The 18,219-nt window shown below is 45.7% G+C and overlaps 1 protein-coding gene across 3 annotated transcripts in view; it reads left to right on the plus strand.

The window, feature by feature from the left end:
- Positions 1–18,219, plus strand: part of HIVEP3 (HIVEP zinc finger 3) — a 512,034-nt gene that overhangs the window by 60,824 nt on the left and 432,991 nt on the right. The window lies entirely within an intron of this gene.

Here is an 18,219-nt window from a genome sequence, read left to right on the forward strand (position 1 = left end):
TGATTGCAGGGCTATTGGCCATCATCTTGGAAAACTCATGGTGATCAGGAGAGGCCCCAGATGATAGGAAAAAGGCAAACATAGTGCCCATATTTAAGAAAGCGAAAAAGGAGGATCTGGGGAACTACAGGCCAATCAGCCTCCCTTCAGTTCCTGGAAAAATCATGGAGCAGATCCTCAAGGAATCCATTGCTAAGTACTTGGAAGAGAAAAAGGTGATTAGGAAGAGGCATCATGGATTCACCAGGGGCAAGTCATGCCTGACCAACCCTTCTATGAACCTTCTATGACGAGGTGACTGGCTCTGTGGATGCGGGGAGACGGGTGGATGTGCTGTAGCTTGATTTTAGCAAGGTTTTTGATAAACTAGGAAACTATTCTCACAGGCAAGTTAAAGAAGTATGTGCTGGATGAATGATCTGTAAGGTGGATAGAAAACTGGCTGGAGCATCAGGCTCAGGGAATAGTAAATAATGGCTTGTTGGCAGCCGGTATCAAGTGCCCCAGGGATCAGTCCTTGGGCTGGTTTTGTTTAATGTCTTCATCAACAGCCTGGAAGATGTTAAAGAGTGCACTAGGGCTGTGCGAAACTTTGGGTGGTGATTCAACTCGGAGGAGATTTGGTCCAATTTGGTGGCCGAATCACCGAATCCAAATTGAATCGGGACCAATATAAAGGTCCAAATTGATTCAAAGCTCTCCGAATCTTCGGAAAAGATTTGGAGAGCTTTGATTACTCGGGTAGTCCCCAGACTCTGACCTAGTAAGTACTAGGGGCAAGGTAGGTGGGGGCTGGGGGAGGAGACCATGGGGGGACCCCTGCCAGCCCCCTCAGCCCCTATCACTCCCCCAATCCCCCCAACCCCTGCCTGCTGCCCCAGCCCCCAAGTGGTTGCCCCTGGTCACCCCAGCTCCCAGCTCTAAAAAAAAGCCCCAGTGCTCACTGGGTGCTGCCAGGCAAGGGAGCAATCCCTGCTGCCCCCACTGCCCCATGTTGCATGGGGGCTCTGCACAAGCCCCCTGAACCCCCCTGCTCCCCCAACCCCCCCATGGGTACCCTGCCAGGGCCAGCTTTGGCCCTTTAAGGAAAAAAAAAAACCCAAGAAGAACCCCGGGACTCACCGCTCCAGCCTCATGCTTTGGGGGCTCATGCAGAGCCCCTCATGTGGTGTGGGGCAGGGGGAGGCAGCAAGGATCACTCCCCACTGGCAGGAGCAGTGAGTTTGGGGTTTTTGGGGGGTTTTCTTTTTCTTGAAGGGCTGGAGCTGGCCTAGGTGGTCCACCCATGGGGGGGCAGGGGGCTCATGCAGAGCCCCCCATGCAGTGTCGGGCAGTGGGGATCGCCCCCTGCCTGGCAGGACCTGCTGAGTTGGGACTTATTTTTAACAAGTGTGGGGAGCTGGGGCAGGTGGGGCAGCCATTGCTGGGCTGGGAAAGGGGTGGGGGATGGGCCTGGCTTGGCTGATTCGGAGATTCAGCAGCAGCCGAATCTTCAAATCAGATTAAGCAGAATCGAATAGGAACAGTGATTCAAATCAAATTACTGTCCCCCAAATCGGCCGAATCTGAATCTGAAGTGAATACTAGCCACTTTGCAGAGGCCTAGAGCGCAGCCTCAGCAAGTTTGCAAATGACACCCAATGGGGGGGGGGGTAGTAGATACGCTGGAGGTGAGGGCTGGGATTTAGAGTGACTAGACAAATTGGAGGATTGGGCCAAAAAAATTCTCATGAGGTTCAACAAAGACAAGTACAATGTCCTGCACTGAGGATGGAACAATCCCATGCACCAGTACAGGCTGCGGACTGACTGTCTGGGCATCAGCTCTGCAGACAAAGACCTGGGGGGTACAGCGAACAATAAGCTGAATATAAACCAGCAGTGTGCCCTTGCTGCCAAGAAGGCTAATGGCATTCTGGGCTGCATTGATAGGTGTGTTGCCAGTAGTGGCTATCCCCTTCTATTCAATACTGGTGAGGCCACATTTCAGATTCACAGAAGTTTAGGGCTGGAAGGGACCTTGTGATATCATTGGGTCCAGCCCCCCTGCTCTGGGCAGGAAAGACTGCTGCGGTTCAATAACACCAGCAAGGTGTGCATCCAGTGTCCTTTTGAAGATCTCCAGGGTAGGTGTCTGCACCACTCCTGCTGAGAGTCTATTCCAGAGTCTGGTTACATGAACCATGAAGAAGTTTCTCCTTATATCCAGTCTGAAACCTTCTAGGAGTTTATGACTGTTACTTCTGTTTTTTTCTCTGGGATGCTTCAGTGCATAGTTGTTCACTTAGCTGCTGATGCTTACCCTTGATATATTTGTAAGCTGCCACAAATCTCCCTAAAGTCTTCTCTTTTCTAGGATGAACAGAAAAGACTTTATTTGATATTTGTCAGCTTTTACTCATATGGCTTGCTCTTCAGGCCTCTAATCATATCAGTGGCTCTTCTTTGGACTCTCTCAAGCTTGTCCCCATCCTTCTTGAAGTGTGGCTCCCAGAACTGGATGCAGTACTCCAGCTGCAGCCTCACCAATGCTGAGTAGAGTGGACAAATAACTTCTCTAGTTTTGCTTGAGATTAATAGGTTGATGCATACCAGAGTATCGTTTGCTCTGCTACCTGTAGCATCACACTGGTGGCTCATATTCATTTTATGGTCAATTATGATCCCCAGATCCCTTTCAGATATGATGCTAAGTAGTGTAGTACCACCAAGCCTGTAAATTTGTTGCAGTTTTTTTCTCCCCAGATAGAGCCCTTTACACTTCTCAGTGTTGAACAGCATCTGGTTCTGGTCCATCCATCTAATTAATCTGTCTAGGTCCACCTGAATCATCAGCCTACCTTGATGCATGGTCGCATTTCCCTACATCTTATTGTCATCAATGAACTTTGCTATTGTGCTTCTCACCCACACATCCAGATCATTGCAGTACTGTGCTTGGTCCTTCCCAACCCCCCCCCCCCCCCCCCGCCTCCCCTCACTACAGAAAGGATGTGGACAAACTGGAGAGAGTCCAGTGGAGAACAACAAAAATGATGAGTGGGCTGGCGTGTATGACTTACGAGGAAAGACTGAGGGAACTGGGCTTATTTAGTCTAGAGAAGGGAAGACTTAGAGGGGATTTAATAGCAGCCTTCAACTACCTGAAGGGGGGTTCAAAAGAGGATGGAGCTAGACTTTTCTCAGTGGTCACAGATGACAGAACAAGGAGCAATGGTCTCAAGTTGCAGCAAGGGGACTTTAGGGTAGATATTAGTAAGAATTTTCTCACTAGAAAGCTAGTAAAACACTGGAACAGGTTACCCGGAGAGGTGGTGGAAGCTCCATCTTAGAGGTTTCAAAACTCGGCTGAACAAAGCTTTGACTGGGATGATCTAGTTGGGGATGGTCCTGCTTTGAGCAGGGGGTTGGACTAAATGACCTCTTGAGGTTCCTTCCAACCCTAACTTTCTGTGATTCTATGACACACATCCTGCATGCTTCTTGTATAGAAGCCTCAGCCCTGTTTTGGTGAACAGAAAGTTATAATTGCCTTGAGTGAAGTGGAAAAGTTGGCTCTCTCTGAAATTTTATTGCTGAAAGAGAAATGATATATCCCTCTCAACACCTGAAAATGGGAGAAAGATAGAAAAACATCTAAATAAAAATGGAAAATACAGAGGTTTTTGTAGTAGTGTTAGATATAATTTCATTTACATTTTTATTTGAATGTTTCAAGATTGACTGAAAAAATGGTTTGACCTAGAAAGGTGCCACTATTATAAAAATAAAATCTTTAAACTTTTTATTTAAAGTTTAAAAATGAATGATTCTTAATAAATAAGGCCCCATTCCTGCATGTATGTGTGCACAGGTTTATTGGGCGCAGACAGAAGTGATATTTGTTGCATAATTGGTCTTTTGAAAGTGCAGTACAGCTGTGCCCTGACAGAAGTGCATGGCTGCAGAGTACTTTAAAAGTCCCCAGTCGCATGACAAATTAACCTTCATTATATGTTGGTTCAGATGAGGGCATTCCAAAGCAGAGTACCTTCATTAACTTCTGTCTGCCTGGGCAGCTGGGCCGATCAGCCCAGCCACAGTTCCAGTGCTGTCTACACAATGGGAGGAGGGGAGAAAAAGGAGAGGGAGCTTGGGCTGGGGTTTGCCCAGCCTGCAGTAGAGGTGTGTGTGTGGGGGGGGGGGTGGATTGGAGCCCCGCACCTTGGAAGGGGGGCCCCAATCCACTCTGCCCACCTCAAATGTTCTCTGTTGGGTTGCGGGGGAGGAGTGATTTAACTTGTGGCACTTTCTGTAAAGCACCATGAGTTAGATTGGGGAGCTGAATCTCTCTCAGTACTCGCTGTCAGTGAGGCTGTATGCAAGTGAAGAGAAATTGTAGATTTGGGGCCCATCTTGCTGTTGTCATAGGTTTTTTACTAACTGTTTTCTGCTTGACTACTGAAAATGAAAACATGATTAAAAAATACATTCTTATGGCATGCCAAAACTGGCCCTGACCCATCGAAAATCACCTATTTCTTGGTTATTCTTACGTATGCAGTGCATCTTTGCACAATTTACAGATGTGTTAAAGCTGGTTTACCCGATTGATTACCCCAAGTTTTCCAGATTGATAAATGGACTGCACTTACTTAATACCCATATGCCCTTCAGTGGAACTTAAATGCATAGGTTCCAGTCAATACCAGGTTCAGTTGAGACTGAGCAATAGCACAAGCTAAATTTGGTCTAGACTTAGGTGAAAGATCTTGCCCAGTTTTACTGTGTTCAGGTTAGGGTTTGAATCACGGACAAATAAGGAGGAGGGTTTGGCACATTAGCCACAGATCTAGCTGTCCCCTGTAACTGGACAAGGAGATGTTGTGTCCTTCTTAATCTATGTAAAACTTTCCTAGGAACCAGATTAAGTAGTTATTTGAAGTGTATCATTATCTGATTATCAAAATACTGATTGATGGGCAGCGAATGTGGCAAACGTCTGGCCCTGTAGGTGCAGCAGTGCATGGCAATGTATATTGAGAACTCTGTGTAAAAAGACAGTTCTGTTTAAAATGCGCTAGATCTGATCTATTTTAGCTGGCAGCTCAAAATTTCTGCATTACAGAGCCAGGTTCAAGGATAAATGGGACTTCTTCAGACTGCCTCTTGTATCTATATGCTTGCTGTCAGATTTTTTTTTTTTTTTAAGTGTGTGTGTGGGTTGGGGGTAGGAGGAGAAAGTGGTTAGGGGAGAGAAAAGAAACTCCCTCTGCATATTAGATAGCTTGAACCAAACAATTACATTGAAAAGATCAGTCTTTACTACATAAATAGAGGAACATGAATAACATTGTTACAATCTCAGGAGATCAGAAGCAAGTTGACTAAGTTACATGAAAATACATTCTTTATCTCAAGCTTTTATTAGTAAAATAAAGGTTTTGGTTTTGCACCACAGTAACTTTTTTTTTTTTTTTTAAATCAAGAACTTCAAAGGCATTAACAAGCCTGAAGTCTCACAACCCTGTTATGTGCAAGGTCTATATAATAACTGACATACACACATAGGGAACCCCAGATATAGTGAGGTGAAATGGCATGCCTGCAGTCACTCAGTGGAAGACCTGGGAACAGAACTTGGGGATTGAGACTCCCAGTTCCACCTGCTTTAACCATTGGATCAGAAATCCTCAACATCCATTCCAATAACCCATCTGCTAATAAACATTAATAATGTATAGTTTATATATAAAACAAATGAGATTACTTATGGTCATATATAGAGATATGCAGGTTGAAGGACTATTTTCAACTATGTCCCTTTGAACTGGGTCATCTTAGTGCAGGCCTAAGATCCACTGTCACATATTTTCTTACTGAAACTTGCAAGCTTCAGACTTATAATTCACAACTGATGTTAGTAACACTAGGTAAAAAAAAAACAAAAAAAGTGTGCCACTAATGTTTTTACTACCATAGGGTGCATCCAGACGAGCCTGCACGTGCCTCTTGCAGCGTCTCAAACCCCTTTGGGACACTTCAAGCGCACATGCTTGCATGTGTGGATGTACCCATATTGGCTACATCTGACCTGTTAGAGAAAGCAGTTTTAAAACACCAGTGTTGTCCAGTTCAGCATTCATCAAGCTACACAGTAGAATTCCCCATAGTTTGTTGGGTGAGCAGTGTAAAGCTATACTGCTAGACTGACTCACAGCAAGATGTACCATAGGTCAAGTGGTCAGCACAGAAGCTTTGAGAAGTTATCCTGATGTGGAGTTGGAGTATTAGAAGGGTGACCCAGGACTTATTTATGATTTTTTCTTAGAAACCGGATTGAAACTGGGTTTCCCCACTGTTTGCACATAGAGCCTAGTGTGACATAGTGTTTTTAAGCTGAGATTTGCTTTAGGGTCATTAAAAGCTGAAACTTGAATTCTGGTTTGTAGATCTATACAGGCCAAAGATGCAAGGCATGTTTATTTGGCTCCCCTGAAAATACCTCTTAGCATTGGCTTTGGATGGGCTAGATGAAGCTGGTGACCTCCAAGAGTTTGAGAGAGGTTCTGCTGGCTGTTTTTTTGTTGGCCAACACGTTTCCGCCTTCACCTTTCAGGATGCACAACTCTCTCTTCCCAGGCTGTTCCCTGGTGCTCAGAATGAGAAAAAAAAAAAATCTGCAACCATGTTTTAAGAAGAGATTAGTACCATAATGAGAATCCCTTGCTTTTATTAGTCCTATTTGCATAGGCTCAGAGCATGGGGCAGATAAGAGGCTTAGGCCATTTAGTATAGAAAAATGGAAGGTAATAATGAGGTTAGGGAAGAAACCCTCAGTGGTCCTGTTATACTACACTGAGCAGCAGAAAGATCTGGGGACAGAACTCTGAAATCTCTCATTTCAGTACTTCGGTATCAGGAAGAATATTTATAATCCTGGATGCAGGTTAATACCAATGGGATGAATTTCCCCTGCCCTTCAAAACATGCAACGTTTGAGGCCTTGCTTTAAATACTCAGCTCATCTACACGAGACCTCTACTTCAAAGTAAACTAATCAGTTCCACAGTAAAAATCTCATGTCTGCACATGCAGCCTGATTAGACCACAGAAAACTAATTAACTTTGCAGCAGGGTAGTACTTGTAAATACAAGTAATATCCTGCTATGGAGTTTTTTACTCTGCAGCAGTGCATCTGTAGATGCTGATGTGGCTAGCTGAGGCCTGAGGGTACTTCAGTGAAGGGACTGCCTGCCAGCTAGCCCTGTACTGGAACACCTCTGTGACCCAGCCCCTCCACACCACATTGAGCTGGGTCATAGCAGCCCCAGGCTGGCAGGTTCACCCAGGCTCCCTGCTAGCTGGGGCTACGCTGACCCAGCTCAATGTGATGCGGTCCTGCGTGCACATGGAAATGGTGCTTGGCAGCAATCAACTCCGGTGCAATAAGTACCAGAGTTTATTGCTTCAAATTAATTGTATGTGTAGACGTGCCGCTTGACTGTCAGCTTGCATCCCTGCCTAAAACTTCTTCCCCTTATATTTAGAGTATTGTCTTTTTAATTTTCTTCCTGTCTAATGAAGCATTTCTCACCCTGCAGGGTGAATTCCACTGAATATTACTGAGCTCCTGTTGGGACAGGCAGTGCTATTAAAAGGCTAGGACTACAGGAGCATATGTGTCTTTCATATGAGAGATCTTGAATGGGATTTTAAAAATAATACACCAGCATGTTAAATGGGACACACTTTCTTTTCTAATATTGACAGCCTAGCGATTGGGGGTGTGAGGGTCTCTACCAGTGTGTCCCCAGTGACAGATGGCACTCTGGGGTGGGTGCCTCCACCCTGAGAGAGCCCCCCCCTAAACACACACATGCACATGGAAATCCCAGCTGGGAATGTGGCTTCTTGCTACCTGGTAGAGACCTCCTCCCCTCGCTTCCCTCTCCCAAGCCAGGATGTGGGGCTCAGATGAAAGGCTGTCACTGACAGCCTGGGGGCAGGGATATGGCTAGCCTTTCTGGGCACTCTCCTGTAGCCTAGGGGAGTCTGCAGAGCATGCTGCAAGTGCATGGACTATTGCATGAAAACTCTGAATCCCAACCACTGAACCCCGAAAGTCTGTTATGTTTGATCGCCCTGTAACATTAGCACTTGTGTAAAGTACAAAAGTTGCAGTGCAACTGGAAGTCCCTTCCAATCTTTTTATGTCTGTGGCCTAAGATCTCCAGCCTGCAATTGGATTCCTTTATAGATTCATAGGTGACTGGGCCTGCAGATGGACCCTGAGGCATAACTAGGGGGTCAGCAGGACGGGCATGGACTACTGGAGTTCATTTATGTGCAGGAATAGATGTCTTCAGGTCTGATTCCAGGATAAGGTCTTCTAATAATGTATTTTTATTTTAAACAAGCTTTAAAATGGTTCACCATGATCTTCCCCTACTGGGTTTTAACTCTATGCACCTGGTTTATAAGTGAAGGGGAAGAAGTGGCTACATTAGGGAGAAGTACTTTAACATGCTCTCTCGCACACTTTGACACAGCTGCAGTCTGTTCCGGCAAGCCTCGCTTTCATGGTTCTCCCTGGTTCTCCTGACTTCTGACCCTGGCTTTGGCTTTCCTGACCCTGATCTTGGATCTCCCCTGAAACTCGGTGCTGGCTTTTTATCTCTGGTTTTCCTGGTATCCCAACTCAGCTTGACTTCCTTGATCCTGACCTCAGATTTTGCTTGGAACTTGACACCAGCTCTCTGACTCCTGACCTCAGGTTACGTATCCCCCATCTTGGCTTTCCAGGAACTGGGTCCCATGCTCCTTGCTCTGCCGACTCAGGCCCCAACACAGTGCTCCAGTAGTCCATGCCCTTGTCCTGCTGACCCCCTAGTTATGCCTCAGGGTCCATCTGCAGGCCCAGTCACCTACATCCTGGGCAAACCCTCACAATATTGAATAAGACATCTAGACTTCATGTCCCCTTCAACCATAGCTCAGAAAAATGCACTCATATAATTTGCAGGCACAAATAGGTCTGAACCCAGGAGTTGTTATCCTCTCACCAGGCTCTATTTAAAAAGTTTCAACCATGCCAACCAGTTTCTCATGACCTTCCTAAAAACAAGCAGATCTCCCTTTGAATCTTTGTGGCCTGTTTCCACACTGGGGGGAATACTATGCCTCCATATAAAATAATTGGCTTTATAAATAATAAAATACCATGGCTTTAACTGCTGCCATCCATCCCCCACACGATAAAACTCCCTCTGACCACAGACACAGTACCTATCAAACTCTCTTTCAGATCTTTTCCCATTCCTAGTCTCCTGTCATCCTTCTGTCAAATAAAATCCCCAAAAGTTTAATTTCCTTGGCTGCCACCTGTACTGCAGCCACAAGCATTGGGGGGGTGGGGGGGGGTGGATGTAGGGCATGGCATGTGGGTGCAAGGGGAGCCAGTGTGGGGGTGCGTGGGCAGTGCCCGCTAGCTACAGCACATGGCCATGGGGTGCGCCCCCACACCTGCTCCCCACACAGCACTCTGTGACCGCATCCTTCCCTGCCCCCCAACCCCGGGAGAGAGACTGCTGCTGTGGCCAGAAGGTGCACTGGGCATGGGGAGGGAGGGGCATGGTGTGCAGCATCCTGTGGCAGTGCATAATGCCCCCACACGTGCCCTGCACTACACCCCAGGGCTGTGCCCCATGACACGCAGCTGGCGGGTGCTCCCCATGCCATGCCACTCCCCTTGGCTGCGTGCCACCCCCACCACTCAGCCACACGCCACGCCCCACCAATGCCCTGCACCACACCCCGGCATCACTGCCCATGCCACATGGCCACAGCTGGCAGGCGCTCCCCAAGCCATGACCTGCAGCCCCTCGCCATCCTTCCCTGCACCCACCTGCCACATGCCATGCCCCCATGTGCCATGCCCCCCTGTGCCACACCGTGGGGCCGCTCCTCACACCACGTGGGCGCTGCCTGCGGGCATCCCCTGTGCCATGGACACTCCCCACACTATGCCCTGTGGCCAAGCACCATGCCCCCCCATGTGCTACATGCCCCACACCACACCCTGGGGCTGCCATGAGGCCACAGCTGGTGGGCATTCCCCACACCCCAGTGCTGTGGCTGCTTCCTGCACCATCCCCCACAGCCACACACTACTGCCCCCCACGCAGCCATGTACCAGGCTCCCCCCCCCCCCCGGCGTGCCCTGCACCACAACCTGCAGCCACGCCCCGCACTGTGGCCACTCCCTGCGCCACACCATGCAAGCACATGCCACCACCCCTCATGCAGAGTGGTGGGGACAGGGGATGGAGCAGGGCACAACCCGGAGTGGGATGGAGAGCATGCTACCCCCTCCTGTCATTCATGATGGGCATTTTGCTAGTCAATATATAAAATCTTGATCCAACTCACCCACCTGCTAGGGAAACCCATCATGTCCAAACCTTAATTAAAAGCTCGAGTGCCAGTGTATCATATGCCTATGCTAAATTCATAAGGGCTATGTTCAACTTTATATCCTTACAATAAGTTGCAGCATTTTTATCTTTCTTAATGAATGTGCAGTATACTGCCCTAGCACTACGCATGTCTGATCTTCATGTATAACGTCTGCCAATCCTTTTATATCCATAAAGGTAGCACTTGTTCTAAACTCCTGTAATTGGCATTTAAAAGCATTATGGGTCTCCATTTATACAAAGAGCAAGACAGAGAGTCCCCACATAATAAAACAAACAGCCACTCCCATGTTAAAATTCGTGCTCACTGTCCTGTCTCATAAGACCTCCTTAAGACTTCAGTCAGGTCTGGCCATACCAAGTTTCAAAACCTTAGGTAAAATTCAGCTGGCAGGCCATCTGCCCCTGGGGTTTACCCTTCTTAAAAGCATTCTTCAAGCATTCTCCTGCTTTTATTAAAATCCTCCTTCATCACTTTCATCTCTACCTCCATCATAAAACTCTGCAATTGCACCTCCTCCTCTTCCCTCCTGTAGTACAATCAAGCATAAAACTTTTGGGCCACCTCCATCCCCTCCTCCTGGCTTTCTATTCCTGCTCCCCACTTTCCTATCATAGCAGTCAGGTCCCCTCCGCTCTTCTTCACCTGGATGAAGTAGTAGGACCAGCCTTTTCCCTTCTTCACTCATTGAATACCTGCTAAACACTTCTTTTCTTTAGTTAAAAAACCACTCCTTCAAGACCCTTCTCAAGGCATCCAGTTCTTCCTTCATGTCCCATCCCAGCTCTGTCTGTTCAAAAAGATACTGTAGCCTACGCTGCAGTCTTTTAAAATCCTCCTTCCATGCCCCTCGACCATAAAAAAAAGTTCACTTGCTTTCTGTTTTACTGACTGCCACCATTCCCACTGAGTTTTAAAACAGATTTTAAGCATTTGCCAACCCCATACAGTTCTCCAAAATCCTCACACACCTTCTCCAACAACTGCATATTTAATTTCCATGGCTCCCACCCCTCATGCTGCTTTGCCCCCCTTCTTTTTGCCACTTTAAAATCCTTTGAGAAAGAAGCAAAATCAATGTGAGAGCATACCTGCATTATAGGATCTACTTGTTGCCACTGTTTCTCTCTCCTGACTATCTTTTAAAACTTCCTCTTTTAAAATATTAATAAGCAACAATCATAACGATCCAAGCCCCTCCTCCTTTTTCTCCATCCCTCATCTCAGTTTTACAGTTAATATCCCCTGCTGCCATCTGGGACCTTTCACTCATCATACAAATTGCCAGTTTCCTAAAGAGCTGACACCTGACCCCTCTTTCCAGACAGAGGTAGACATTAAAATTTTCTATTTCTTTTCCCCCTTTCTTCCACCAGCATATGCAACAGTTGGCCACTAATGACTTCCTCCACTTTCACCATTTTCACCTGGGGGCATAGATTAAAATTACCAATCCATAATATTCCTCTGGGTTTCTGACCACCATGGGGTCTCTCACTTCTACCTCCTCTCAAAACTGCCATAGGCTGGGTTACCCGGCAGTATGTACTCTTGCAAGCACAAGACATCTGCTTTCACTTGGGCCAGGATGGGCTCCACCTGGTCCTACTGCTTCTGACTACAAACACTTCTCACATTCAGTGATGACACTGTTACAGGCATCACTAAAAATGCAATATAATATCCCTACTGATTTGAGCTATTCTGTTCCTCTATTAATGATATTTCCACTGCTACCTCAAAGTATTTGACTCCTCAGTTATCTAAAAACACTTCCACTTCGTTAGTGCTCTCCTTCTCCTGCATCTCTGCCGCGAATTCAGGGATGGAAACAGATGACATCTCTTGCTTCCCCCTGCAACCTCCTTCTCCATTCCCATCTCTGCTTCTCTTGGGTTTCTTCCCTTTTCCCTCTTTTTCTTCCTCTTTCCTGCCTGTTTTGCTATTTCTTCCCACTCCTCCTCTGACTCTCCCACTTCCATCGCTTCCCTCTTCTGCTCTTGCTCACCCTTCTTCCTGGTTTCACTCCCCTCATTGTTTTCTACTCCACCGATATCTTCTATTTCTATTTCCTCCCCCAGCTTTTGCACTCTTTGAGCCACCTTTCTTTTATGTTGACCTCAAGCAAGGCTGTTTCCTTCTCCTTAGTGGTCCCTTCCACCAGCTTTGTCTCTTCTTCCTTTTTTCTGTCCTCAGTTCCTCTTTTTGTGCTGCCTTTGGGAGTCTTGTCCTCTTCCCATAGGACTTGAGATATATCTGAAATACATACCTTTACCCCACACAAATTACATTTCATTTTACCCTGGCACTCCCCTGCCATGTGCCCTTTCTCCTCACATAGATGGTGTGATGGCACTAGAGTGCCAGGTATCTTGTCTCCCTGCATTTGCTGCATACTTTGGGTTGCCCAAAGTAAATCACATATCTGCGATGTATGCTTAGTGTGATCATCACGGGCAAATGTTGGACCCCTCCTGTGTTCACTGGGTCTGCGTCCAGTAACACCTCACCCTCCAAGGATGCCGGTAGATGTGTGGGGATGCTACTCCAATGTGCTGTAATTATGGTGCATTGGAGCAGACTTGATTAACTGGCATACTCCAGCAGCCTCCCCATAAAGCTCGTCAAATGAGCCCTATGTTCCTGTCCATATGCCAAAAATGTCCTGCACTTTGTCCACAAAATCCATCCTCACAACACATTTCTAACCCTGTTTCCACATCTGCCACTTGAACTAGGTCAGAGAATATTCTGATCATGACCGCCCATTCTCTCACATTCTCTGAACGCATAGACTTTGTCCACTTTAGTTCCCGTCTGTTTTGTTACTCTTGGTATCTTTCCCAAAATTGTTCACTGTCTGCTACTCCCCACCATAGACTCTCCTCCTGCCATGCTCCATCCTCTGTCAGCTAAAAATTGCTCTCTACCTGACATGTTCCATCCTCCATTTGCCATGGGTCACTCATGTCCTGCCATGGACTGTCTTCCAATTGCCGCTGTCTGTTGATCCACCGCCATTCCTCATCCTTTGTCATCGCCAGCTGTTAATTCACTACCTCCATTCATCATCTAGCCCAGGGTCATCTGCTACCATTTCTTGCCCCTCATTTGCCAATGTCATGTCCATTTCCATCTGCCAAGCTGCTGGACATGCTCCCCCTGCCTGGGGGGGTGAGGAGGAGGGATGCATATCCAGAATGCTGCTGCTGCTGTTTCCTCCTCCATTGCCCCTTACTATAGATGCTGAGGATCCCTCCCCAGCCTCTCTGGCAGAGATCAAGTGTGCACCTGATTTCAGCTGACAAGCGTCTGAGCAATGATTTAGGGAGGCTTCCTACAGCACACATTTGGACAGAATTGTGGGCTAGCTTGCAGTCTGCTGCCACAGGTGGACTTAAGTTGGGAGGCTGCTCTCCTCAGCACTCAGTAGGAAGCCCTAAGGGTGGCCAGCTGTTTGATCAGCCAGTGCGGGGCTAATGAACCAGGGTTAGAGTTTCAGGCAGGTTTGCCAACTAGGCAATTAGTCCTGGCTGGGCTGCTGCTTAGGGCCGCTGACAATGACAGCAGCAACTGGGAAGTTTTATAAAGTTCCTGAAATAGGTAAGAACTCCCTCAGCATTCCCTTCCCTCCTGTCTCCTGCATGCTTTGTGGCACCTCGCCTCTCCTCCACATCTCTCCCTCCTGTGCTCACCAATACATCTGTTCCTACTGTCTTTGGCTACTCTGGGGGTGAGCGCCAGAGCCACTCCTGCCCTGCTCCATGGAGAGCTGGACTCAGCTGTGGACAGTGTGGGGCAGGTTCCTTCTCCCTAACATTGCTCCTGCACTGGCAGTGACCCCCTGGGGGATTAGACAAGGCTTCTTCAGCCTGGGTTGCCCATCGTGGTTATAGGGAGAGAAAGCTGGGAGCAGGAGTGCAGCTACCCATGCAGTGCCAGTTGCTGTTCCCACATCCCCCTGGATCTGCCCATGCATGGACCCACTTCATACTACCCAAGAATTGTTTTGTGTGACCTGCGTAGCACAAAGTGACACCCCCTGGGAGTTGCTAGAACTGTGAAAGATTTATTTATATATATATAGGACTGAACTGAAATACAATTGATTTCAGGGTGACTCAAACCTCAGTTTCTTCAGAATGTTTGCTGGGCTGAAAAAAAAATTGTATCTGTTTAATCCAAAATGAATCTTTTTTAAAAAAGCATATGGTGTCATTCATAAAATAGATGAGATAAAAACAATTTGCCCAGCTCTCTGTCATACTACATATGGCTTTAATACACAGCCTCACTATTGGTCTTCAGACCCAGATTTTTAAATGTGTGTAAGAGTTGGTTTGTCCAATATCGTAAGGCCAAAAGAACTTAATTGTCATGGTAAGTCAATAGGGATAGGCTCCTATGTTTTGTTACCTGGGGTGGACCAACACTCTGGGCCTAAGTGCTGCATAGGTCTTTTCCTGCCCTTAATTATCCCGTGTGCGTGCAACTACCACAACTAGATGCAACTACAAGTCATGACTTGCATGTCTGCTGTATTTCCTTAGAAAGCCATTTCCTTAAAAAGGGCTTTTGTTTAGATGCCTTACTGATGGTCTTTCTTGGGAACGGATACCTCCTCAGACTGTCATTTTGAAAATTATGAAAAATTACTTCTTGCCAAACATGCATTTACCAGGCTGATGGAGCGCTCTGTGCTGATTGGTAGAAAACATAGTTATTAACTATTGTTAAGCAGCTAGTTTTCATTCAAGCTCTTTTTCAATTAAAGATAAATTTGAAGTACATTTACGCATTCAAGGGGACTTTTCTTTTTTTTTTTGTTAAATTATAGCAGTTGTCAGAAATGAACCTTGTAGCTCTTCCCTAACCCCTTATTTTCAGCCGCACTTAACTTCCTAACCAGTCTTTTTTGATGAAGCCTGAAGGTGAATTTGATATAAAACATTGGGAAAAGTTGGTTCAACTGTATTTTTGTAATAGAAAAAAAGCTCACTTTATCGATTTCTAGGTTTTTTTGCGCTTGTCTAGCAGACTTGTCACCATATGCAGGTTGGCACCATTTCTAATGGTTGGACTAGATGACCTCCTGAGGTCCCTTCCGACCCTAATTTTATATGATTCTAATCAGTGGAGATTTAAATTGTGAATTTCTAAAAGCACAAGCATCTTGCATTTAAACTAAAATGTTAACTCAGTTATCTGTGAGTAAACAGCAAGTTGGTATTGGTATTCAGACTAGCCATTAGAGGGAGACACAATCAAATGCACAGTGCTTGTGTATTGCCCTTGTACAACTCAAAAATCGTGCAAGGATTATACTCAAATTTGACCTAACAGGACCTCTTGTTGAAAAGAGGAAATCCGGCAGTTTTTGGAGGGCGAGTTCATAAAGCCTCAGTGATATTATTAACAGCTGTTGACTTTGATGAACTGACATCTAGCTTGCCTCCTGGTAACTATTTTCAGTTTTGATCCAAGACAACTAACTATAACAGGCAGTATATTTACATTTTTCTTAATGATAAGATAATTGCTTCATTTTTCACATTCTTCTGTCTTCCCTTGTCATCAACTCTCATAATTTCCTTCAAGAACTCTTGACAACATCCTTACTGCCATAAAACAAACATAAAAGGACTTATAACTTGGACAGTATAACAAAACTGTAGTTACTAGTGACTTTACTAGCAACTTGTTTTAATGCTATATGCCTTGTTGTCACTTGTCTTGTCTTTTGTCACTTGAACTTTATTATTAAAGATAAAATTTAGATTCTTCTTCACCCTATCTTGTGCCCTTACCTCTCAAGCTATAAGAAGATTTTTGTTTGGCTGACATGACACACAACTAATAATTTCTGATTCCACCCTGCAGAGGGCAGTGGTGTAACAGAGAGCGAGCAAGTGCACGTTTGCATGAGCGAGTAAAGATTTCACAAATCTATTTACGAAGAGCAAACTCTGTGCAGCCTTCTTTTAGAAGAGTATTAAGTAAGGTGTGTATATACTGTAGTTGGCTGCATTAGTGTCCTATGCATTTATGAGGTATCCTGTCTTTTGGACAGAACCCTTCAGTACTCCCCAAATTATGAGAAATGCAGTGTATGAGACTTTGCAACAGTCAGTCAAGGATGGCTATTTTCAATGCCTCTTGGATCCAAGCAAAACTCTAAAGAACATAATGTCTTCAAACAGATCCGGAATGGGTGAGCGAATCTCCAAATGAGTGATACGTGGCAGGTCTGACACTTGGTATGAGATTATACCAGAGAATGACATTCTTCATGCCGTTTTTTACCCTTGTGACTTTTTCACAATGAGGTCTTGAGGGACCTTGGAATGATTTCTTCCCAACCTCCTGGTGTATAGCCCTGGCACTATATTTGAGAAATCACATTACAGTCACTATTGTCAATATTTGTTGGCCTGGGAATCTGTCAAGTTTCCTCTGATTAATCATCACTCATAGTGTCTGGTTGATTAGTATGAGGCATTCCTTTCTCAGGTTTATAAAACATACCCTGCCCCTGCTAGATTTTTTATTTTGCTTATTTCAGCTGATGAAATACAGAGCTGAAGGGCCCATCCCAAGGTGGCTCCTTTCAGATTTAAAATCCACATTAATTTTAAAAAAGCACACTGAGCCACTTAAAGCCAAACTCACAACCTGATCATGGGCCAGAAATTCATTATTCTAGGAAAGCAAATAACCCTCTTCCCAAAAGCCTAAGACAAAAAAGATTGAGGTTCTCAGCATGTCTAGAAGTTATCAAGCTGATGCTCTGGTGCACTGAGGGAGGCAGAAGAGTTCCAGCTGAGGAGTCTTCACCTTATTCAAGCGGCTGTAAAGTCAAATGCTACTACCACTATCACTGAGACACTGACTTGACATTTTAACGTGTGTGTGTTTAAAGTCTTTTGAGATGCTGCAAAATGCACACAGCACGTATTAATCTATTCACCATGGTGCACGTTTGCTGCATGGGAGCAATATTAGATACCAGGAAATCCTAGCATCTAAAACAAATGTGCCCCAAAGAGTGAGGCAGCACATGTGCTAGCAGCATGCTCTGTCCAAAACAAAAACCAGGCTCTCCAGAAGCTGCCAGCCAGGCTTTGTGCACCTGGATCACCACCTCTGCAGCCCAAGGAGGCCCCTGGGACTCCAGGTAAAGTTGCTGGGGCCAGCACCCAGGGCAATTTGCCATGCAACACAGCATGCATCCAAGGGTGTGCATGGGGACAAATAGCAGTGGCACACACACACATTTGCTGCTGCTGTTTGTCCCCAGGGAAATGTGTGTGCTGGTGGGGACACACCCTAAGCATTTGATTTCCCACTGCTTTGCACCATTTGTCATTATTTCCTCACTTAGGAAGTGAAGATAAAATTATTTCATTATGATTTAGTACAGTTTTATTCCCACTTTGCACTGTTGCAAAATAATATATGGTGCCAAGCTCTGAAAAAAACAGGTTTAAATGATCAGACTCACATGGTAATAAAAATTAGCTGGGCCTGACAACAAATTTGTGACCTTGAAATGAAAGAGCTCTGGAGCTGGCTGCTAATCCATCAAAGGATCTAATAATCCCTATTCTTTATCACTTAGAACAATTTAAGGTTAGTCATGTATTGGACCTAAACACACTTGACATTGTCCCTTTTTTACAGCCAAAACAAGTGTCTTAGATGACAGTGGAAGCTGTAGACTAGACCTAAGAAAACTATTTTTGGAAGAAATCTGAGTTCAT

Source organism: Alligator mississippiensis, chromosome 6 (genome assembly GCF_030867095.1).
Source record: "Alligator mississippiensis isolate rAllMis1 chromosome 6, rAllMis1, whole genome shotgun sequence".
Classification (NCBI taxonomy): Eukaryota; Metazoa; Chordata; order Crocodylia; family Alligatoridae; genus Alligator; species Alligator mississippiensis.